The sequence below is a fragment of the Phyllostomus discolor genome, chromosome 3 (assembly GCF_004126475.2).
Source record: "Phyllostomus discolor isolate MPI-MPIP mPhyDis1 chromosome 3, mPhyDis1.pri.v3, whole genome shotgun sequence".
In the NCBI taxonomy this organism is placed as follows: domain Eukaryota; kingdom Metazoa; phylum Chordata; class Mammalia; order Chiroptera; family Phyllostomidae; genus Phyllostomus; species Phyllostomus discolor.
The window spans coordinates 14,051,875-14,076,213 of NC_040905.2; the positions used below are offsets into that span (position 1 = coordinate 14,051,875).

The window sequence follows — 24,339 nt, forward strand, 5'->3', positions numbered from 1 at the left end:
ATGAATATTTGTCCCATGATTGCACGAGTACTTTTGCACTTTAAAAAACTTTGTACCTACTAATTAATTTGCATTCAGGTGAACATCACTCTTTGTAAGAGTATAGACCCATGTGGCCCATTCGGAAATGTTTTATTCTATACTAATAATTACCATTCCCTCGAGATATCAGAAACCCACATGAATGGCTTACAAGGTCTACAGATTCCTCTTGATTCTCACCTATACCTGGCTGTCTAACGGAAGTCTCTGCAAAGAAGGAAATGCTCTGTGTCTGTTCTGTCCAGGATGGGAGCCACGAACCACGTGTGGCTGCTTAGCACTTGAAATGCAGCTGGTGCAACCAAGCCACCGAATTTTAAATTTTATTTAATTTTAAGTTTTGATTTACATTTAAGTAGCCACACGTGGCTAGGCACGGCTCTGCGAGACGATCATAAGAACATTTGAGACGCGGGAGAGCACGTTTAAAGGCATCCCTACGAGCCTCATCCCCACGAGCCTTTGCCGTGCTCACTCTCCCATGGGTGCCATTTGTTCATTTCTCTTCTGACTCCTGTCACTGTGATCATTTTTGAATTCTGTAGTTTGAAGGATGGTAAACGCTATTCCATCAGCCAGTTCTTTGCTCTCCTGGTTCTTAAACTTGGCTGTGCACCAACATCACCCCCTGGAGAGGAGATTCAGCAAATTTGGAGGAGACTGGGCATCTGTGTTTCTCAAGCTCCACAGATGATTCGGAGCTGCAGCCGGGCTCGGGGACGACGGCTCTACCCCAGAGATCCCAAACTGGCAGCCCTTGGGCCAAATACACCCTCAAAACATATGCTCATTCCACACAGTATTTTAAAATGTTTTGAATCTGTTGCCGACTTCTGCAAATTAGAATTTTTCATCTAAAAACGTGGCGTCGAGGCTGCCCCCTTTGGCTGTGGAGAATAATGTCTGTGGTTCAACACTGCCCACCGTCCTCCTACCAGGCCAGCTCCCAACAGGCACTGAGTTGGAGGCCCCCTCTGTATCCCGTATCTGTGCAGTGCTTGCCCAAACAGGCAGCGGTCCCGTTATATCGGTGCACGATGCCCAGGACGCGGCACCAGCTATTTCCTCCATGGGCCCTTCTGCAATCATCTCGGCAGGCTCAAGAATATTCTGCTGCCACCGGGTAACCCCCCTGAATAACTCTGGTGGGAGATTCAATGAGAGAATGTGGCCCTACTCAGGATCCTGAGACCAATCCTCCATGGACAAGCCATTACATTCAGGGACAAACCGCTAAATCCAGGCAAAAGATTGTCTTTTTACTTTTTATACCGCGATCTCCCTCCCTGAAAGCAGCATAAGGCCAGCCAACAAGACTGCCGGGGAGGGTATCTCTGTTATAAATTCCTATCTCTATTTTAAAGGAAATTTTTATAGCTCTCTCATCTTTTACCCAGATTCCCTTCCAATACATTTATATTCAGCCATGGCTCCCAACGTGAAAAACAGTTGATCGTACTTGGTTTTTGATCGTACTTTCTTTTGTTTGAGAATCCTCTATAATGACAGGTAAGGAATGCAAACATGTAAACCCACATGGTGAGATGCAATGTAGACGGGCCATCAGTTAGTTGACGGAAACCAGACAGAGGGGAGCTAATTGATTTAGAAAGGCAGAAGAAAGAGTAACTTTGGAATACTTGTGGAAGCAATAGATCTTCCCAGAAAAACACACGCATGCTAACCATCTTGCAATCAATTTTAGGGATTTCCCGGGCCCCTGAATCCCATCCACTGATTCCTAGTAGAAGAAGTCATCAACTTGAAATAAGACAGACTACTTGATAAATACTTTACTGGATACAAAGCACCAAAATGTCAGCCACCGTGGGACACAGTTTTGAATCAAATACTATGATTAGGCTTTCTTATCAAAAGGCACACCATTGGACTGGAAGAAATAGGCCAGGAATACACAGCCTCACTCCCAGGATCGTGTTAAAAGAAGTGTCACCTAGATCTTAGTGGAGTTCTCAGGACACAATAGATAAACCAATCGGCGGAATTTGAATGTTTAAACAAATCCTTACGGAGCTGAGACATTTCCTGGAACTGCGCGTGTGCACACGTTGCAGACAGCACTTGATGCCTTAGCCTGTCAGTTCCACTAATTCGGGGCTGGCGCTTCTGCTCCTGCACTGTCCCTGGAGTGGCAGCTGGTGCCATCATTGAGGTAATGAATTTGGAGTCACCTGAAGGCATGCGAAATGCAAAATGAAACCGTCTTCCCTTCTAGTTGGAAATGCCTGCATCTATTTCTACATATGACAGGTATCAAAGATAAAGTGAAGTTAGGTTTCCCCACAAGGTGACTTGCAGTTTTCTGTTTCGGCCGCTTTCTGTCATTGAGGATGTGTGGGCTTTTCACACATCTTGATGTCCCTCCAAGTCATGCAACAAATATTCCTTAAAATCTTCCTGTGCTGGTCTCTTTCCCTTTGCTGCTACATAGGCTCTGCCTACCTTACTCTGGGCCCCTGGCAGGACCGCCTCTCCCAGGCGCCCTTGACACCTGGCTTCCAGCAGCCTGAAAGGGGACCTGATGGCGGGAGGAGAAAGGAATATCCGGAAACTGCTTCCTCTCTCCCTTCCTGTGTCGCTAAGTCTCAGGCAGCCGTGGCATCCCACCACCATCAGAGATTCTGCTGGATGGCTGCTCCTCCCCATCTCACTTTTCTGGGCTCCAGGAATTCTGTTCCTCCTCTTTGCCCCCCTTGCCCTCCTTGGTGTGGTAATGGCTGCCTGCAAGCAGGCTGCCTGCTTGCCTGTGCCTGCCTCGAAATCCGATGTTCATTCCCTTATCTACGGCTCTGAAGGAATTCCCTTATTGAAGTCTTATCTTTGGAACTAGCTGAAGTGAAGTCAGTCAGCTTCCTGATGAGACCACGGCTGACATACCTCACCTGTCTTCTTTTCAAACAGGTAGGGCTTACAAGGCAGAAAGAAGAGAGGAGAAAATGCTTAGAGAAGGGAAAGAACCAGTGCGGTTTTTAAAGACAAGATTTAGCCAGATAATAGACTAAAATCCATCAGAAATGCTCTTCTCTTTGCAAAAGATCCTCTACTGAGATGTCACTAACCTACTTTTCAGCTCTGCTTATAACAAAGACCAATTCTGATGAACATTTCACTAATTTCCATCTTTTACTTATTCATTTCAAATAAAAAATAGAACTTAAATTAATTGAACTTTATTGTATGTGTTCATAACTCTTAATTCTTAAGGTTTTATTAACTCCATTTTAGATAAGAGAATACTGAGGCTCTAAGAGATCAAACAATTTTCCCCAAATCATGTAGCCAGCAGGTGGGACAGCCAGAATCAATAATTTAGTATGTAATTTCATATGGAATATTGCTTTCCTACATTATTGCAAAGTATTTCTCTTTGATTTGACTACAATCTTAAGATGATTTTGACCCTCTGCAAAAAGAACTTACTAGGCCTACATAGTTTTCATTGAAAACAGTTGATCTGCACTTGTTAATTTTTTTTTTTGCTTCTCTTGAGACTTCTCTATACTTATAGTTAATGAATGGAAACTGGGTAAGCCTAAATGATGCCCTCAGTTGACAAAAACTAGAAAGATGAGTGCTAATTAACTAGAAAGACAGAGAAAGGCACAGCTTAAAGGGTTCCCAGGGGAACACTTGGTCAGGATGGAAGATATCTGATGGACAGAACCCTAGGGAACTTTGGAACCAAAGATTGGACGGACACTGGGGGGCAAGAATGAGAAACAGGGCTGAAGCAGAGCTGATGGGAAAAACAAACAAACAAACAAACCAGGTATCTGTGATCCTTGATGATGTTTATATTTTAAAATGAGGCACTGGAAATGAGGCACTTCATTGGGAAGTCTGGGTCTGTTACCAGGGCTTATGATTTTGCCTAATTTATGTAGAATGATCAAGACGGAAGACGGCTATTATTTCCCCCATCCCCAGCCCAACTCACATTCTCTCTCTGAGAACGCACACGGCAAGTGACCTAGCATGCAGCCAAGAAGGCGGAGGTCTCTCCCCTGGAGAAATGCAATGGTCCTGCAGAGCAGACTTGCACAGGAACTTCATAGGAGGTCCATAGCAGCTTTTAGGTGACTCAAAACTGGAAACAACCCAAACGGTCCCACAAGACAAGCATTAAGTAAGTTGCAGTATGTTCAGATAATGGGACACTACTCAGAAGAGAGAGAGAGAGAGAGAACAGAAAAAGAAAGAAAAAAACCTATCAATCACTTAACCTAATGTGAAAAATCAAAAGTTTCGTCAGCTCAGGAGTATAGCTTAAAGGGAGCATGAGTGAATTTTCTAGGGTTATGAGAATGTCCTGCAGCATGAGAGGGGTGTGGGTGACATGGCATATGTGCATCAAGGCTCATTAAAGGAACCACTTATGATCTGTACTTTTCACAGTATGAAAGGTATACCTCAAAATTAAAAGGCAAAAAAAAAAGGGATACAATTCCATTGTCAATCATGATAAGCTCTCAGAAATTTAAAGAAAGAAGCTAACTTCCTTAATCTGATTAAGTATGTCTCCCAAAATCTATATAAAACATTGCAATTAAAAAAAATTATTTTTAGACAAAGAGGAAGAAAGGGAGAAAGAAGGGAACAGAAACATCAATGTGTGGTTGCCTCTCGTGCACCCCCAACTGGGGACCTGGCCTGCAACCCACATATGTGCCCTGACTGGGAATCGAACCAGTGACTCCTTGGTTCACAGGCAGGCACTCAATCCACTGAGCCCCACCAGCCAGGGGTAAAACATCACAATTTTAATGACAAAATTTAGAAACATTTTTATCAAAGGCAAAGAACAGAGACATCTGCTAATACCTGTATTGGTTGACACTGTATTAGCCCTTGTGAGAAGACAAAGGAATGAAGATAGAGCAAAATGTCACTCTACACAGTGTATAAACGCTGCCAACTGAGCTCAGGAAATGCATACTATACACCTTTTATTGTTTCTTGAAGCATGCAAATGTAATACTTATTCCAAAATTAAATAAAAAAAATAAATGCTGCCAACTTAGCTCAGGAAAAATTGAGTATAATAACTCAAAATGAGCATCACCCTTTCCTGATAATATCATCTATATAAGAAATCCAAGAATATCAACAGACAGGTTATTTGCTTTCTTTCTTTTATAAGGACACAGACCTGTGAGGTTAGGACCCTGCTCTTATGACCTCATTTAACCTTAGTTGCCTCCCTCCAGGCTCTGCCTCTAAATGAAGACCTATTAGGGGGCAGGGCTTCAAACATGCACTTTGAGAGGACACAATTCAGTCCTTAACAGTCAGGTTCATGGGTTCATTATCTAGTGTACAACACCACCCCAAACCTTTTTCTCTTAATGTAATAATAATCCAATATTTCTCCTGATTCTATGGGTTGGCCAGGTGGTTCTTCTGGTTCATGTGGTGTTGGTGGCAGTTTCGGCAATTTTCTCGCCAGCACAAAACGTGATTGGCTGTCCTTCCAGACTTCAGCAGTAGTTCCCACCCGCCAGCCCAGAGTTTCCCAGCTTCCGCCGGCAGCCTCCTTGCTGCCCTGCGAGCCTCGATCCGCTAGCCAGTCCAAAGGCCACGTCACAGGTGTCAGGTTTTGAATACAGAGCACTTCACTTTTAGGCACCATTTTCTCTTCCCACTAGTCTTTGTTGTGGAATAAAACACCCCAAAGTTTAATGGCTTAAATCAACAAGAGTGCATCATTTCCCGAAATTCTGAGTCAGCCGAGCAGCTCTGTGCTGCTCTCACGTAAGCTCACGCACGCAGCTGCGCGCAGCCGGCAGGTCAGCTGTCTGGGTGCTGAACGCGGCTGGGGCAGCTGCATTTCTCGCCCCACGTGCTCTTTCATCCCGGCCTTCACTGTGCTAGGGTGGTCTCAGGGCAACATGCCAAGGGCTTGAAGGTGGACACTACATCGCGCTCTGTGTCCCAAACTCTGGGACTTGCAAGATGTTACTTTGGCCACATTCTATTGGATAAAGCAAAGAGCAAAGCTCGCCCAGATTCAAGAAGTCAGAAGATAGGCTCCACCTCTTGACGGAAGCTGCAAGGACCCTGTGGCCATGTTTAATTTACTGCAGAAAGTCATGCCATGTTCCTAGATGGAAGGACTCAATATCATAAAGATGTCGGTTCCGTCGCATAAATCTGTGCAGGCCGTGTCACACCAATCAAAACCCTTACAGGGTGTTTCAGGGGGCTCGATAGTGTGCTCTTCAATTTCACATGGGAGAGCAAGGGGCTCAGAGTCACCAACACGGTTTGGAAGACAGGACTTGTCCTTGCAATTATCGAGATTTATTGTGAGACTGTGGAAACAGCAATCTGAGCGGGGAGCAATGCTCCTGAAGCCAACACTGCATGCCACAGGGATGGGATGTACCACAGCCCCAGCAGCTTTATGGAGCAGCACGGACCATTACGATTTAATACGGCAAAAATACATCTAAGATGCGCGAGGCAATTTTTCCAGCTTTATTGAGATATAATTGACATACTTAATATGTGGCATGTATGTCAAGATACGGGGCCAGCAGAAGTAACACCTGCGTGAGTGTGGTTGCTAGGGTAATAACATGGGTGCAATAATTTAAACTTTAATTTGAACCTTTCATCTAAAATGTCGTATGGTGTGCGGGAGTGTGATACTGTTATGTTACAGAATTAGATGCTTATAAAAGATTTTATAATAAAAAGGGATGTTATTCATGCCAGACCCTGTATATCTTTATATATTGCAAAATGATTACTGCCCTAGCTTTGGCTGACACCTTCATCCTGTCGCATAACCACAATTTCTTTTTTGTGATGAGAACATGTGAGACCTATTCTCGCAGTAACTTTAAAGTATACAGTACAGTGTTATTAACTGTAATCACCACACTGTCCTAATATCAGGTCCCCCAAACTTATTCACCTTATACCTGGAAGTTTGTGCTCTTTAACCAACATCCATCTCCCCATTCCCTCCACCCCCGAGTCCCTGGCAAACCCCATTCTAGTAGATTCCACGTATGGAATGACTTTTTTAGATTCCACGTATAAGGGATATCATGTATTATAGTGTTTGTCTTTCTCTGCCTGACTTAAGTCACTTAGAATAATGCCAGGAAAAAAATGTTCCCATATGCATCTCTGCTGAGCTCCATCATAAAATGCCCTTAGATACAGCTGTTTGCTTTTAGTAAGTTCCAAACGTTGTGTGTGTGTCTGATTTCTGTCTCCATTTTTGAAAACTGGAGAAGAGTTTGTACTTGATGAAAATTTGAAACTGAGCACACACTCATGATGTGTGTTTGGCACTGAAAGTAGTTTGAAAGTGAACATTGTAGAATTCCAAAACCCATTCAAATGAGAAGGGCAAGTGTCTTGAACTCAGGAAGGAATGAAATGCCCATAAGCAGGAAAGCTTTTTTCTGAACCTCACATACCAGCAGATACCTGCATGCACACACACATAAAAGGAAATGCCTCCTATTGTTTTAGAAAACAAAAGCTGATGTTAGTGTAGGGAGTACAAATGGCAGAAAGTCAGAAGTCCAGGGGATGGAGGACACGCCGCTCCGGTGGAGCTACTTGGTAAAGGCGGCCACCACCGCCCACAGGACCTCGCTGGTGCTGGCCTCAGGCACTCCACCTCGGGGTCCAAGTCGAGGAGCTGCCGCACTCTCTTGGTGGCCAAGTCGTACTGCTCGTCCAGGAGGGGAGCAAAAGCGTTCTCCAGCACATCGGAGGCGTGGGCCAGGTAAATGAGGGCCAGCAGGCGCTTGTCCATGTGGTGGGGGTCATTCACCCACTTGTCGAGGACGGCTTCCTGCACCTTCTTGATGAGGCGCTGCTTGATGTTGTTGTTGGTGAGCGGGTGCGTCGTCAGGTCGCAGAGCAGGAAGTTCTGTTTCTCGGTCGTCAGCACGCCCTTTTCTACCAGGATCTCAATCATTCTTCCGCGTCTCATACTGATAATGCAATTCTAGGGGATTTATGTCTCCCTGACCCAAAGCTTTTGAAAGTTAGAGGAGAATCAGCCCTGGATGGCATAGCTCAGTGGATTGAGCTCCGGCTGGGAACCAAAGTGTCCCAGGTTCGATTCCCAGTCAGGGTACATTCCTGGGTTGCAGGCCATAACCCCCAGCAACTGCACATTGGTGTTTCTCTCTCGCTCTCTCTCTCTCTCTATCTCTATCTCCCTCCTTTCCCTCTCTAAAAAAATAAATGAATAAAATATTAAAAAAAAGTTAGAGGAGAATCTCAGCCATTATTTTCTTTCTTTGTATTTAAAGTATGAAGAGCCAAGCGTGCCGGTGCGTTTCTAGAGGAGCGGACTCCGGGACTCCAGGAAGGGCCGTGAGGCCCCCCGTGTTCCCAGAGCGCGAGCCCCTCATGGGCCGGGAGTCATGCTCCATTCGTCTCTGCAGCCCCGGCCCCAGGCGTTGTCCGGGAACATGGTGCTTGCTCAGTAAACACCTGGAAAAGAGAACGAACAGACTATTCTGATACACGAATTAGAACAGATCGCTGATCGTTTTAGTATGAGGTGGAAATGAGCCAATGTGTGAAATGATCATTTCTGGCACATTTCTATTGACATAAAGGTGTCAATAAGTAGCCAAAGGATAAGTGAGGGGGCTTTATTTTCTTAATAAGCACTTTAAAAGGTGTACAAAAAAGTTATGGAGGTAGGGTTCCCATGCCCAGTTTCCCCACTAGTGTGAGACATTTGCCACAATGAATGAAATGTACTGATACAGGACTACTGACCGAAGTCCATATAGTATTCAAATTTCCTTGGTGTTTGCCTGATGGTCTTTTTTGGTTCCAGGGTCTCATCTATGTAACCCCATTCCTTTTACTCACCGTCTCCCCTAGGCTCCTCCTGGCTGGGACGGTTCCCAGACTTTCCTTCAGAAATGACCTTGGCAGTTTTGAGACGTACTAGTCAGGTACTTAGTAGGTTCTCCCGCAATTGGGATTTGTCTAAGCAGGGGTGTCCAACCCGTGGCCCACGGGCTGCATGTGGCCCAGGATGGCTGTGAATTCGCCCCAACACAAAATCCTAAATTCACTTAAAACACGATGATGGTTTTTTTTGTGTGTGTGATTATGTGTCGCCATGTATTTAATGTGTGGCCCAAGACAACTCTTCAGAGTATGGCCCAGAGATGCCAAAAGGTTGCACACCCCTGGAATATTTTTCTCATGACTAGACTGAGGTTGTAGGTGTGTGGGAGCAGATCGCAAAGGTATGTGCCATCACTGTTGCTGTTGACCTGGATCGCCTGGCTGAGATACTGTTTGTCAGGTTCCTCACGGTAAAGCTCCTCCCCCTCCCCACACCTTTCTCTTCCGTGTCTTGTCAGAAAGTCACTGTGTGCTGCGCACACTGAAGTCTTGATGCACTCCCATGAGGGTGAGGTATTTACATAAGTTATCTGGAATTGAAAGCTTCCTTTCTCATTAAGAATTAAATCGAGATTGTCATTAAAACAGCCGGTTGAATAAATACTCTGCGCCTGATGAAAATGAGAGTAAAGGATTGCCACAGAAGCACAGGTCCATGGTGAGACCAGGGGAGAAGACAAAAGCAGTGAAATTTTGGACTCTGTGCAGTAGTTGGAATAGTGGTGGATGGATTCGTGGGCCCGGGAAAGCTGATCCCACAGTGGCAGTGGGCAAAGCAGAGACGTGACCTAGTTTATCCTGTGGGTCCCCAAAGGCACAGACACTGGCAGCAGGTAGCTGTGGAAATCGGGGAAGGGGGGCAGATAATGGGAGGGCTAAAATTAGAGAGGGGGTTTGAGTTTCTGTTTAAGAAGTATCTCCAGAGCTCTTGCTCTGCTCTCTGCAGCCACCCCAGTAGTAGAGGATAAGACGTAGGGTCTCTTGCCTCAGGGACACAGGCACAGCTGAAGGAGACGGGGATCTCCCACTGACAACGAGGATCAAGTAAAAGTTCATGTCCTAGAACCTGTGACATCTCAGCCTTCTCCTTCCTCTTGACTGTGGGACCCTGGAAGCTAGGATTATACCTTCAAATGAAAATACTGAAGGTGTTCTCTGGAAATGTCCACCAGCCCAAAAGAAAAGGATGAAAAACATTGACATGAGGATGTCCCGAGAGAATTATAATAAAGCCCCTACTTTACCACTCCCTCCCACCCCACAGACAGCTTCCAAATAATTCTTTGGGCCTGCCTTTCTGAACATGAGCAGGCTGCCAGGGAGTGCCACACATGTGGGGAAACCCTCTCCTGCGAGATGCCTTGTTCAAAACAAGATATTAAAATGACAAAAATATGCTGATAATTTCTCCAAGGTGTAAACAACCCAGATGTGTAGTCAACTGGTAAATGACAGAGCAGAATCGACACGGGGAAAGGCTCTTCAGCAACGAAGAGGAATGCACTGCCGATGCGCAGTGCAGTGGGGTGACCTTCAGAGCCACCCTGCGGAGAGGAAGGACTCACACACAGGAGAACACAGAGGACGTGCTTCCAGTTACGTGAACTGTCTAGGAAAGGCACGTGGACAGAGACAGAGAGCAGGTCACAGCCAGACTGGGGCTAGCGTTGGGACTGGGGGGTTGACCTGCAAAGGGGCACAGGAGGTCTTTTGGGGGGGCTAGGAATACTCTAGAGCCGGATTGCAGTGATGGCTGAATGACTCAGTAAATGTGCTAGACACAGTGAACTGCACACTTGAAATGCATGGATTTTATGGCATAGAAAGTATGTTCCGAATAAGCCTGTTTTTTTTTTTTTTTAAATGAAGGGACTCAGAGGATACCCAATCTGTGGGGGAAGAAGGAACATAGAAAAGAATCATTACTGTTCTCAGAAAATTAAGCAGGACAGATTATCCATCAAACAGGAACAAAATGGCAGATTTATAAAGGATATTCAGAGCCCTGGCTGGCGTAGCTCAGTGGATTGAGTGTGGGCTGCAAACCAGGCATTGCAGGTTCGATTCCCAGTCAGGGCACATGCCTAGGTTGCAGGCCATGGCCCCCAGCAAACACCCATTGATGTTTCTCTCTCTCTCTCCCTTCCCTCTCTAAAAATAAATAAATATAATATAATATTTAAAAAAAAGAATATTCAGAGAATAATGACAAAAACACTAGGAAAGTAAATTTGGATGGCAGAAATGAAAAACTCAGTAGAAAAGTAGATGGAATAGTTAGGGATTCCAAATTGTAAAGCAAAATGCCAATGGGACGATAAGTGAGAAAATTTACAACATTAGTTGATCAGTGCAGGAGGCTTAGTGGCTAGATGACAAGAGCTCCAGAAACAACAGGAAACAGTGTGGGGAAAAGTCTTAATACAATAACATAAGGGAATCTTCAAGAGCTGAAGTTCATGAGCCACTTCTCAAAAAGGATTTTTGGATATCCAGCCCCCAGAATAAAAAACAAAAAACACAAACAAACAAACAACAGAAAAAACAACAACAAAACCTCTATCTTGGCATTTCAAACACTGGGGATAAAGAGAAGCCCCTGAAAACATTCAGTGAGGGTGACGAAGGGGTGAGGAGAGGTGATGAACAGAAGATTGTGAATGATTACGGCATCAAACTTCCTGAATGGGAGTAGATAATAATGGAGCTAGACTTTCCCATTTCCAAGGGAAAGCTATTTTTTTAACTGAGAAGCCTAAAGGCACTTCCACACCTCCTTTCTGAGGAAGCCGTTTGAGGATGTGCCCGTGCGCACGCACACTCACACAACCGGGCTCGACTTCGAAGGAGGACACAGAGCTGTTGGGGTGCCTGCGGCTGAGGACCCCACTGAGGCAAAGGGAATTCCCAGGGGGACGGCGAGTGGCATCCCCATCCAGCAGAGGGGCCCGAGCCCCAGAGCGAGCCATCCAACTTGCAACAGGAGGCGCTGGATAACGCTTCAATGATCTAACGTGTTTTGTATCAAATTTGATATACAGAGCTGCCAAGGATGTGGGAATATTTAGTCAGATGTCCAAAGAAAAATAAGAAAATGTTTTAAGATGACACAATGGTTAACTCCGGGAAAAAAACAGGTTATGTAAGACAGGATACATAATCATGCTACTTGGCTCACATACTACACACACAGAGTCAAAACTTTGAAAACGCTGAAGGTAGATTTAACAGCTTTTGAGATATAATTATGTTGAGAATAGTGGGAGGCAGAGACGGCATACAGTGAGCTAACACCCTTATTATCTGCGGTCGGAAATCAACAGAGTCTATTCAGGTGTGTGCACACTCACACATGAGGGCTCTGCTTCAGGCGAGGGCATTGAGATATTGGGGTGCATGGGATTGGGGATCCCAGAGAGGCGAAGAGAATTCCAAGGGCCAGCAGTATATACATACGTGTGTATACATTATCTAGAAGCAAGAAATGCAATCGTAGAAAACAACTAACAAAGTTGAAATTGGTTGCTTGGTGGATAATGAGGGTAGGAAGGTGAACAGAAGGTGCTGTTGTTTTGTAAAAATTAGTTTTAGCAATCCTTGATCATTGATGCTATTCAAATATAGCACTTTGATGAAAATGAAAGTTGATTAAAAATAATCATTATAGCCATGGCTGGTGGGGCTCAGTGGATTGAGTGCCGGACTGTGAACCGAAAGGTTGCCAGTTTGATTCCCAGTCAGGGCACATGCCTGGGTTGCAGGCCAGGTCCCCAGCTGAAGGCAGCAAGAGGTAACCAATGGATGTATCTCTCACACATCAATATTTGTCTCCCTCTCTCTCTCTCCCCCTTCCCTCTCTCTAAATAAATAAATAAATAAAATCTTAAAAAATCATTATAGCCATTATATTAAATGCAAAAATGTGTAGTTTGCATTTAATATATGCAACTAGAAACAAGTGACAAGAAATATGGAGCTTTAAGTTATAGTATTAATACTCAGTTTAATATACTTAATATTTTATTTAATCATATGAGTTAATACCAGAAGAAGACATCATTTGGGAAACCCATTTTGCTTTTTATGATTTGCTTTGTAAAACTGAAGTTTGAAAGTTGTGCTAATTAATTCATGAAGGGTTGAGGCTTATTAATATTTAAAGCCTGAGTCCATATTTGAAGCAAAAAGAGCTTTATCAAATTAAAAAGTGGCCTATTATTCCTCTTTGAAGAAAAACATTACAATTCACATTCAAATCCCTTCCTTATCTTTTTAAAGGAAAATAGACAGCATTGATTTTAGGCCTCATTATATTTACTATCCTAAGAGCTTGTAAAAGGAAATTATACCCAAATGATAAAGTTAAGCCTGATTCCTTCTTGCTTCTGGGTTGAACAACTGTGCACACACCCATCCATAAATATTGAGAAATCAGCAACAGTTGTTTTATCCGCCTTCAGTCAGAGCACAGCAACAGGATGCCTCCCGCCTCCAGGAGCACTTACTTTGTTCCCAGCATTGGCTGCCGGGAAACGATAACCTCGTGCCTCTTCACACAACTAACCATAAAACGACGTGAAAAGGGAGAGAACACAGCGCTGCAAGAACAGAGAGGAATCAGAATTTACGGGGTGTCTGTGGGCAGAGGAAACTGGGAAAACCCCCCTAAAGGGGCCACTTTCTCTCTTTGACTTGGAGAGTTGGACGAGCAGAGAGAGGGCGGCCAATGCCCCAGGGCAGAGGGCGCAGCAGGTGCCAAGCACCCGAGACCACGGGCAGGTACAGTGAGACACACACAGCACCTAGAAACCCCGCCTCCCGAGGCGGCTCACTTCTGGCCCCTGGTCACCTGTGCACACGCCCACTCTCCCAACGTCACCCTACTCTCTGGGCGGAGAAGCAGAAGCCTGGGGTGTGGCGGTAGAACTGGGCACGTCCGGGTGGAGGGCAGGGAGGGCCGTACAGAGCAAGGAATGGCTGTTTCGTTTCCAGCGCAAAGAAGAATGCATTGTAAGCGCATTCAAACAAAGGAGTGCTCTGTGAATAGTGCTAAATTTAAAACTCTTGGACAAAAGGATTTTCTTCAAGTTCCCAATCATTTAGGTTAATGTGAGAAGAGACTGGACAAATAATTCTTATATGCAGATTGGACACAAGATGTTTGTTTATTTAACAATTAGTTCTTAGGTGCTCATGTCCGTGTGATGGACCCTGGGGACAAAAGAAGTTCTTATGCTCGTGACACGTACTCTGTGGGTTCTTTTCATTTATGGCTCATCATTCCAGATTAAAAAAAATCCTCACTTGACCATATGTTTATTGATTTTAGAGAGAGAGGAAGGGGGAGAGAGAGAGAGAAGCATCGATGTGAGAGAGAAACAACAGCTGGTTGTCGCCCGTACGTGTCCCTACCAGGGAGGAGGGGTTGGACCCACAACCTCCGTATGTGCCCTGGCCAGGAATATAAGCCTTTTGGGGTTTGGGACATCGCTCCAACCAACTGAGCTCCTCAGCCAGGGCCTCCATTCTGGATTAAAAAAATCATTGCCAGAAGTCAAATTAAAACCATAGTGGTGAAAACTTAAATGCAAATGTGATAAGATGATTTAAAAAAATTATTAGAAGAAATTGTGTCATTGCCTTTAGCCTCAAAATTGAAGGAACCCTTTTTTATTTTTGATACATCTGGTAGTCTAATGCCACCTTGTGCCCAAAGTTCTCAATTCCGTGATTTAACAGTGAAGATTCTGTACTAGTTTCCTATTGCAGCTGCAACACATTACTACACGTTTAGTGGCTTAAAAACAACCCAGACTTGTTATTTTTTAACCTCCTGGAGGTTATACGTTAGTAGTGAATCTGGGAGAGCTGAGACGAAGGTGTTGGCAAGGGTGGGTTCCTTCAAGGCCCTACGGAAGACTTTGCTTTCTTACCTCTCATACCAGCTGCCCGGATTCCTGAGCGGGTGGCCTCTTCCCACCTCCAGAACTCGCAATGGCCCCTGAGGCTCCTCCTGGTGCAGCTCGGGCATCCTCTGTCCTCTCTCACTTGTAAGGGCCATGTGATCATACGGGGTCCCCCCGGACAACCCAGGGTGCTGCCCAGCTGCGCCCTTGGTTCTCCTGCACTGTGTGACAATCACGGGCTCTGGGGACCAGGGTGAGAGCATCTTTGGGAAGGGGCGTCCTGCCTGCCATAGAGTCTGTTAGTTTGTTCCTGGGCAAAGATGGTACTTTTTATGTTTCAGTCAAACGGTAAAGGCATTAAACTGTTCCTCTGACCTTATATGTAATTTGGGATTGATGAACAGAAAAAAAGTCTCTTTTGCCAGGTCTCTGTAAAAAAACACTAAATATTTAAAAATTCTCCCAGTGAATTTTCACTTATGCTTTGCTAACCTGAGCTAGAAAGACACAAATGACACAAATATTGTTAAACTAACCTTACATTTTTTTGAGTTGACAAAGCCCAAATATTGCTTAATAATAGGCAAAATATACTAGTAGGTTGTTTTGTTTTTTTTTTTTTTGCTTACGGGGCCAGTGGTTTTGTTCACAAACTTGTCAGAATTCAGCTCACAAAAACTCAAGTTCACAAAAAGTAGAAACTCTGAAGGGATTCAAGGAGGAGAGGGCGGTGGAGGGGAACAGTGGTTCTGCACGGCGCCTTCCCCTCTGTTTGAGGAGCAGAGGAGCTTTTGATTGGTCATTGCTGGCCAGGCTCCGCGTCCACTAGATTTCATGGGCTGTTGTTCCTGGAGTGGCTTTCAGGTCAACGTGCCCTCCCTTTTCTCTCAATGTGGGTGGTACATGCTACGCAAGTGTCAAAGAAAAATTTGCACAATAAAAAATGCTTGGATTGCCACAGGGCTTCCCCTGCCTTCTCTGGAACGTCCTGTGCCGTGTGCTGCAGGAAGGGTGTGTGGCCGGAAAAGGGCCATGCACGAAGCCCTACAAGCTCAGGGGAGGACAGCACAGGGGGTGTTCCAAACTCAGAGACTCAAGTAACCCCCGGGATCGTCTGAAATGGGAACTTTCTAACCGAAACCAAGCCAGGGTGGACAGTCCCGTCCTAGGCCGGTATCGTCCGTGACCAAGGTCGATCTCCCCGTACCTGAGCCTGTCTGTGGTCTTTTTTGCATCTTCCACGATGTACCTTCGGAATGGCGGAGTCATCCCCATTTGCAGACCCCTCAGGGCACAGTCTCCCACTGGACAGGAGGCCACAGCACCCCTCACTGTTATGTGTTCTCCCACATGCCATCTCTACGCGCCGTAAATGTTCATGGTTACCTATCCTGTACCCACCTATGTAAAGGAAGCACCTGTCAGTCTGTTTTTACTTTTATCCAATCCCAGAGATTTCCTCATTTTGCTTTCTCCTGCCTCCCTCCTTTATCACCAACGGATCTCATGTAACCCCTTACATCCCCGTCTTTGATTTTGATGTATAAAATAAGTGGTAAAACTGCCATTTCCTGGAGCATTTTCTCAGTCCGTTGTGATTTTGCTTCCAGGCAATTGTCATCAGTTGGCTTAAATAAACTCATACACATTCTCTACAGGCCTGGACATTTGACAGGTACATCCATAGGATGCTGGTAGGATGAGGAGAAAGATAATTGCAGATTTATTTTTCTGTTAGAATATTTTTACCAGCTGTCAGCAGGACCGAGTAATAATAATGCAAATCTTCTCAGAAAGGCTTCATCAACGCATTAAAGTGCCTCCACCACAAGCTCCTTCGAACAAAAAAGGAAAAAGAACGTGGAGAAAAAGGGCCTCATTTGTTTTCTATACTCTGGTTTGTATTTGTTGCCTTCAGTCCTGCTCATGTGCCTGCATCTCGCTGTTCTGCTTGGCACAAAATACTACATGCTGGGAGGTTTCGCAGGTGAATCAATGTAGTTTCCATGGTATACTGGCCTTACTTCCCTACTTTCCAGTCTCTCACAAGGTAATCCACCTTAAAGAATTATAGCAGCATAGATGATATTGAACTTGCATGTGAAATGTTTAAAATGGAGAATCATGAAGTATAAGAGGAGGTGTTGGGAGGCTCCCTGCCTGGTTTCAGAAGCTGTAACCCCCCATGGCTAAGGCTGAGTGAGTGACCTTCAGACCAGAAGCCACCAAGGAGACAAAAGCTTATCTCCCAGGCAGGGGAGCCACTTCTGTTCCTTTTACTTCATCCATAACTGGCCCCCAATGCTTGATCAGTTAGCCAATGATGGGTAAGAGTCCTCAAGAGGGGAACGACCTGAGACAGGCATGAGCAAGTGGGAGGCACCCAAGGAAGGACTTTGGGGGCTACAGCAAAAGGGGGTGATGGCCCTTGGCTTTGACAAAGCCTGAGTACTCATTCTGTCTGCAAGAAGTCTCCTAATCTTTTGGCTGCCTTACTAGCCCTGCCTGACTTAAGCCTGAGACAATGTCTTAAGCCTGAAACAATGCTGGTGGTGGGTACTGCCTTGTGCTGGAAATGGCAGGTTCCCTAGGGCAATCAGGCCTAAGAAATACGTAAAGTCCTATGAAACCTGCTTTGCTAAGAATGTTCTCAATTAAAAAAGGGTCCAAGCAAGAAGTGAGTTTGTTCCTCCAAGTTTTATAGCTCTTCAGCTATCTGACCCTGACTCAAAATAGGCCCGCAGAGTTCTTTGTTATCTATTGTTTGATCCTTATTGTCTGACAGTGATTAATGAGCTTTACCTGTATTCTTGTGCAAATGAACCCAATAAAAGCCCATTGAGGAAAAGGCCCTTGGCCCTTCTCCTTTGAGATATCAGCCACCTTTCCTCCCCAAGCAGATCATCATGTCTTGGTAGACTTATTTTCATCTGTGGTGGCCGCGGGGGGGGGGGGGGGGGGGGGGGGGGGGCCTTGTGGGTGGAGCCTCCCCACAAGGAGAAAAAGTCAGTATTTAAGTTTCCATACAGGTCTGCAATTGCAAGAGCAATCTTGAAAAACAACAAATTTTGAAGATTCACAGTTTCTGATTTCGAAACTTACTACAAAGCTACAGTAACCAAAACAGTATATAAGGGTGCAAGGGCAGACATAAAGACCAAAGGAACAGAACAGAGAGCCGAGAAATCAACCCAAACACATGTGGTCAGTTGATTTTCAACAAGAGTGCCAGGACCACTGAATGGGAAAAGGACGGTGTTCTAACAGATGGTACTAAGAAAACTGGATGTCCACATGCAAAAGAATGAAGTTGGAGCATTGCCTTAAACACCTCATACAAATGCTAACTCAATACAGATCAAAGGCCTAAGCTTATGAGCTGAAACTAAAAAACTCTTAGATGAAAACATGGGGAAAAATCTTCATGGCATTGGATTTGGCAATAATTTCTTGGGTACGACACCAAAAGCATAGGCAACAAAGAAAAAATTTAAAAATTGGACCATCAAAATTAAAAACTTTTGTGCATTAAAGGGCATTTTCAAGAGAGTGAAATGATAGTCCACAGAATAGAGATAGCCCACAAATCATATACTGATAAAGAGTTTATACCCAGTATATGTACATAATTCCTACAACACAATAGCAAAAACAACCAACCAACCAACCAACCAGCCAACCAACCAACCAACAAGACCAATTAAAAAATGGGGAAAGGTCATGAGAAGCCATTTCCCCACAGAAAACATACAGCTAGCCAGCAAGCACATAGAAAGATGCTGGACATCATTTAGTGAGTAGGAAAATGCAAATAAAAACCACAGTGACATTTCACTTATACGCCCATTAGCATGGCTGTTATTTAAAAAGCAAAAAACCACTCCCCACCCAAAACAGAAAATAACAAACCTTGGCAAGGCTTTGGAGAGACCTTGGGTGTTGCTGGTGGGGTCTGGCAGTTCCTCGCAACTGAAACATGAAATGACCAGATGACCCAGCCATCCCATCTCTGTGCCTACACCCAAAGGAATGACAGCAGGGACTTAAACAGATACTGGTCCCCTGATATTCACAGCAGCATTATCTACAATAGTCAAAATGTAGGAACTACCCGGTGTCTACCAACAAATGAATGGACAAACAAAATGTGGTGTATGTATATAATGGGATAGTAATCAACCACAAAAAGGGATGAAATTCTGATACATGCTACAACATGGATGCACCTTGAAGACATTATGCTAAATGAAATAAGTGTAATGGACCAATAAACACAAATAGACCAATATTGTATGGTTCTGCTTATATGAGGTACCCAGAATAGTCAAATTGTAGAGACAGAAAATACAATGGAGGTCACCACAGGCTGGCAGGGGTGAGTAACAGGGACTGGTTGTTTAAAGAGCATGGGGCTTCTGTTTGGGGCGTTAGGTTTGGTATTGTTTGTATTCCATTTTGGGTTCTCCTCCCGCCTGACTTATTTCAATAATTTATTTTTTGGATATGTGAGACATTTCTACGAATCTCAGAGTCAAAGCTTCATAGGAGAACACCAGAATGCATAGCCGTGTTATTTACAATAGCCAAGATCTGGAAAGAGCTCAAGTGCCCATCAGTAGATGAGTGGATAAAAACGCTGTGGTCCACTTACACAATGGAATACTATGAAGCTGTAAAAAAGAGAGAAATCTTACCTTTGCAACAGCATGAGTGGACCTGGAGATTATCATGCTGAGGGAAATAGGCCAGACAGAGAAAATCAAACACCTTGTGATGTCACTTATATGTGGGATCTAATGAACAAAATAAACTGACGAACAAAATGGAAACAGAGTCATGGAAACGTGGAGCAGGCTGACTGACAGCTGTCAGAGGGGAGGTGGTTGGAGGGTGCTGGATGAAAGAAGGTGAATGTGTGTGTGTGTGTGTGTGTTCTTTGTTGTATATATATTCTTTGTTGTATATATATTCTTTGCTTTATATATGTGTGTGTGTGTATACATATAACTTAACTCATGGACACAGACGACAGTGGTGATGGCCGGAGGGAAGGGGGAGTGGGGGCTGAGAGGATGGGGGCAAAGGCGGGGGAAACGGGGACATCTGCAATAGTGTCAACAATAAAAATAAAGGAGGAAAAAAGCTACACAGGAGATATACTCAGAAAAGTGTCTGTCCTTCCTCATCTCCATCCCTCCCTCCTACTTTTCCCCTTCCTTTACCCCTTTTGCTACTCACACGCTGTAGGTAACCCATCCCTTCAGTTTCATTTTATCTTCCCTGTATATCTTTAGCACAGATTAGATATACGCGTATTTTCTCATATATCCTTCTTGTTTAAGTGAAGGGTAACACCAAAGATGATCTTTTGTACTTTGCTTTTTCCCCACCACACTCTCTTCTTCCTTTTGGCTCAATTTGGTTACGTGCTGAGTCTTGGATGTACTTAGTACCCAGTTTTCACCGTCTTGGTGCATTTTGTTCTTGTCGCCATATCCCAGAAGCCCCAGCTATTTCCTGTACTTCCATTAAGCTGCTTTCAGCACTTTTTAAAAGGTGAGATTGTAATCCTACTGTAGTATTTTTTTTTTGCAAGAGTTTAATTTCTCACCTGTTACTATGCCAGAAGTTTGTACTGGATTGTGTCTTTTAAAAACCTGTCTTGGTACAGACTTGTACAGGCTTTGAGTGGCCGCTTTGACACTTCCCCACATAAGCCCAGTAGAGTGTAGCGTGCAAGTTTGCAAAAGATAAGGTTTAGTAGCAGAAATGCCTGAGTCAGTGGTTTCATCATTAGTTTTTGAGTCTTCTAACAAACACATTTGCATAGGACATCCTCTTCAATTCTATCTACATTTTCAAGAGAGCACAGTTTTGATTTTGTGTGTGATGTTGGTACTGGAGATTCTATTCTGAGCCAAGTACCGATATACTGCTTGTTATCTCCTCAACATAACCTCTTCACTGTATTCATTTTTGAGTGTCTTATTTATAATATCTCACAGCCGTGATGGCATTTAGGAATAACTAGTAAACCTGTATACATTTCTTTATGTTTTTAAAAGTCAGTTCTATCCTCTAAGCACCCCAAATTGTTCAAACTCATGTAATTAGGGAAATTCAAACCAAGCCGTTACTGCTGAATAATCAGTGAGTCATGGCCGGGCTCTGTGAGCGGGAGGGCTTCACCGGGTACACAGAGATTAGCTGCAGGAGAGTCAACACTGGCGATAAGGATGCCAATGTTATTGTAGAATAGTGCAGGGCTTTTAAATTCTGTGTGTACACCTAACTCACGGATCTTGCTGAAACGCAGATTTTGGTCCCATAATTCTGAGAAGGAGCGCAAAATTCTGCAGCTCTTAAAAGCTCCCAGGTGATGCTCATACTGCTGGTTTAGCGAGCTCGCTTTGATAAAGAAGGCTATAGTTGCTAACTCGAGACAGCACTCAGCAGAACCTTCTGCAATAATGGAACCGTTCCGGATCTGTGCTGTCCGATAAGGCAGCCATAGACCATGTGTGCCTACCGAGCACCAGAATGGTGTGCCTGGTGAGACCGAGAAACTGAAGTTTAAATAAAATTAAATTAAAATTAATTTAAATGGCCACATGTGGCTACTGGCTACTGTCTGAGTGAATATCAAAAAGCATATGCGTCTCCACTATTGACAGCTACCACCAAATCGCCCTCCACAGAGACGGTACCCATACACATTCTCAACATGTCCATCGGCCTGCTGCTTCCCCACGCCTTCAGCAACACAACATATGCTGTTTAAAACTGCTTGAAAGGCATATAGACAGAACCGACATCTTAATTCCTGCTCTAACAGATGCTGTTAGTGTCCCACCCAACCTTACTGGTAACCACAGAGGACAGTGCTTGCATAGTCTGCCCACCTCCAACCGGTACCTGGATCTTCCTGCTTCTCCTCTTGAGTTGTTCTGAGGTGTCATGGAACTTGCTCTGCCCAGGCAAGGGTGGGCTTCCCCGGGGGGCTGGGAAGTAACAGGTTATCAGGCTCTCAGAGGCAACTCTTGACCAAAAAGGAGCGGGAACCAGTGGATTAATATAGAAGCTTCCCTGTCCCTCAGTGGCCGGCTGTTGCCAATTCCTCGGGCTGTAATAGAGCTCCCACTGACTATGGCATTTATCTTCTCTTCGATATCCCCTTTACCGACATTTCTGCCTTCCTTATCTCATTTTCTCCACTCCCTCACTTCCTTTATCACCTCCCAAATACACTACAAGCATCTAAATACTTGCCTTGAGGTCTCTTTTTTTTTTTGGGGGAGGGAAACAAAACTAAGACAGATGGTAGCAGAGATGGCCTAGAAAGTTAACCCTCCAGAATTTGCTCACTTCCTGGTCGGGGGCAACACGAACCTCATTGCTGGGTTAAGTGGGCGCAGTGATAACCAGGGCACGCCGTAGCTTCAAGCTGACTAAGACTTGCACCTCTGAGTGCTTTGGGTGAGGTGCAGGGACGGGGCTAGGGAATCGTCACAGCTCTCGGGAGACCTGGGGTTACAGCAGTGATAAGGACTATAGAGGTGACTGACTTTGAACTCTCCTGGAAGACTTGAAGGAAGAGTATGGGACATCAGTTCAGCCAGCTCTCAACTCTCAAGGCATATGATGAAAGCCAGAATGAGTTCATGGCCAACTTTATTTAGACTCTCCCCTCTTGCAGCAGGAGGGAAGACTATGCTGAATACTAGCCTCAGAATACAAAAATAGAAATGCCCCAGCTATGGATACCAAATGCATAGCCAGATCTGGTGTTCTGTGTTAATGCCAGGATGGTGAAACCTGAGCTGGTCACATTTGGGCGGATGCGCTGCACGATCTTGACCCCGTGTATCTGACTCTTCCAGGCAGGCGTGCTTACTTCTGAAAAGGCCTCCCCTTTTCTCCTGTGTTTTCCAACAGTTCACCTAAGTGAAATTCAACTTTCTTTCGTGGTAAGGAGTGAATTGGGAATCAACTTAATTTTTTTGAGAAAGCTCTCTAGATCTTCAGCATCATTGATTGTATCATTCAGCTGCCGCCCTGATTATAGGTTAAATTCCAGTACGAATTTGGGTCTTGTGGGAGAAAACCCTAGGTACTCACCAAACCTGTTTCCTCTTCTTTCGGGGCTCACGCACCAGGGTAGTTTCCAAGCTTCTGTTCCCCGGGCGAACGGCGCTGTCCCCCAGAAAGACTGGGATGACACCCCGAGGATGAGGACAGCGGAGCTGCAGCAGCAGGGAGCAGGAGCCATAACGTCCAGGGTTTTGTTGGACATTATGAAAATGAGAAGTAATCTTTCATTTTATATGAGCTGTGGCTTTTTTACGTTTTTTTTTTTCTTTTTCTTAAACCAGGTAGCCTTACTCCAACAGATGTAGGTCCATTTCCGGACATGATGATGTCTCACTGATCACTCTGCCTGCTCCCGTGCTGGTAACGCACCGCTTTAACTGATGCAGTTTTATCATGTATTTTGGTACCTGGTAGGGACAATCCCTTAACTTGTGTTTTACAGTTATTTTCCCCTTGTATAAACATTTTTCCATGTAAACTTTAGAGCCAGTGTCGCAAGTTAAAATAAAATTTCCTTGGTATGTTTATTGAAATTGCATTATATGTACTTTGATACAGGAAGCATTGACATCTTTACTGCATTGAATATTATAGCTTTCCATAGGTATTCATACCATCATTTACACTCTTCAATAACTTTGTAATGTTTTCTTTAAAGTACAGGTAGTGTCTTTTTTTTTTAAAGATTTTATTTATTTATTTTTAGAGAGGGAAGGGAGGGAGATAGAGAGAGAGAGAGAGAAACATCAATGTGCGGTTGCTGGGGGTCATGGCCTGCAACTCAGGCATGTACCCTGACTGGGAATCGAACCTGGGACACTTTGGTTCGCAGCCCTTGCTCAGTCCACTGAGCTATGCCAGTTAGGGAAGGTGGTGTCTTTGTATTCAGTTTATTCACAGGTACCTTTGGGGGCAAAGTTATGCTCTTACAAGTAAGGCATCACATTTTATAACTGGTCGTTGCTTGTGCGGGAAGTCTGCTGCGATGCTGTGCTGCCCCTCCTAGTGTGACGTCAGAAGAAAAGAAAACACCAGTCTGACACCCCAGGAAAGCACTTACAGACAAAATAAGTCTTTAAAAAAGTTTAAAATGTCTGTGCTGCACAGCAGAAAAGCAGACCGTGTCAAGAGAAGAGAGGGTGTGGGCTTTTTTCAGGTGGTCACAGAACGCCCTCCTTTTTGACTGGAATTCCAACGAGCGGCTGCTGCACCTGGGACTTCCCATGCAAGCGCCGTGGCGCGGGCGTCCGAGGAAGCCCGGGAGGCATCGCCGCTCTCCGCTGTCTCCAAATGCCTTGGAAACAGGCCCAGGCACGCAGGCAGGTGGAGAGAAGGATGTCGTTATTACCGGTGAAACGGATATTGAGAGAACTTAGGT

The 24,339-nt window shown here is 44.7% G+C and overlaps 1 pseudogene; it reads right to left on the bottom strand.

Annotated features, from left to right (window-relative positions):
* Positions 1 to 7,543: 7,543 nt before the first annotated feature.
* Positions 7,544 to 16,139, bottom strand: LOC114499706 (annotated as a pseudogene).
* Positions 16,140 to 24,339: the final 8,200 nt, after the last annotated feature.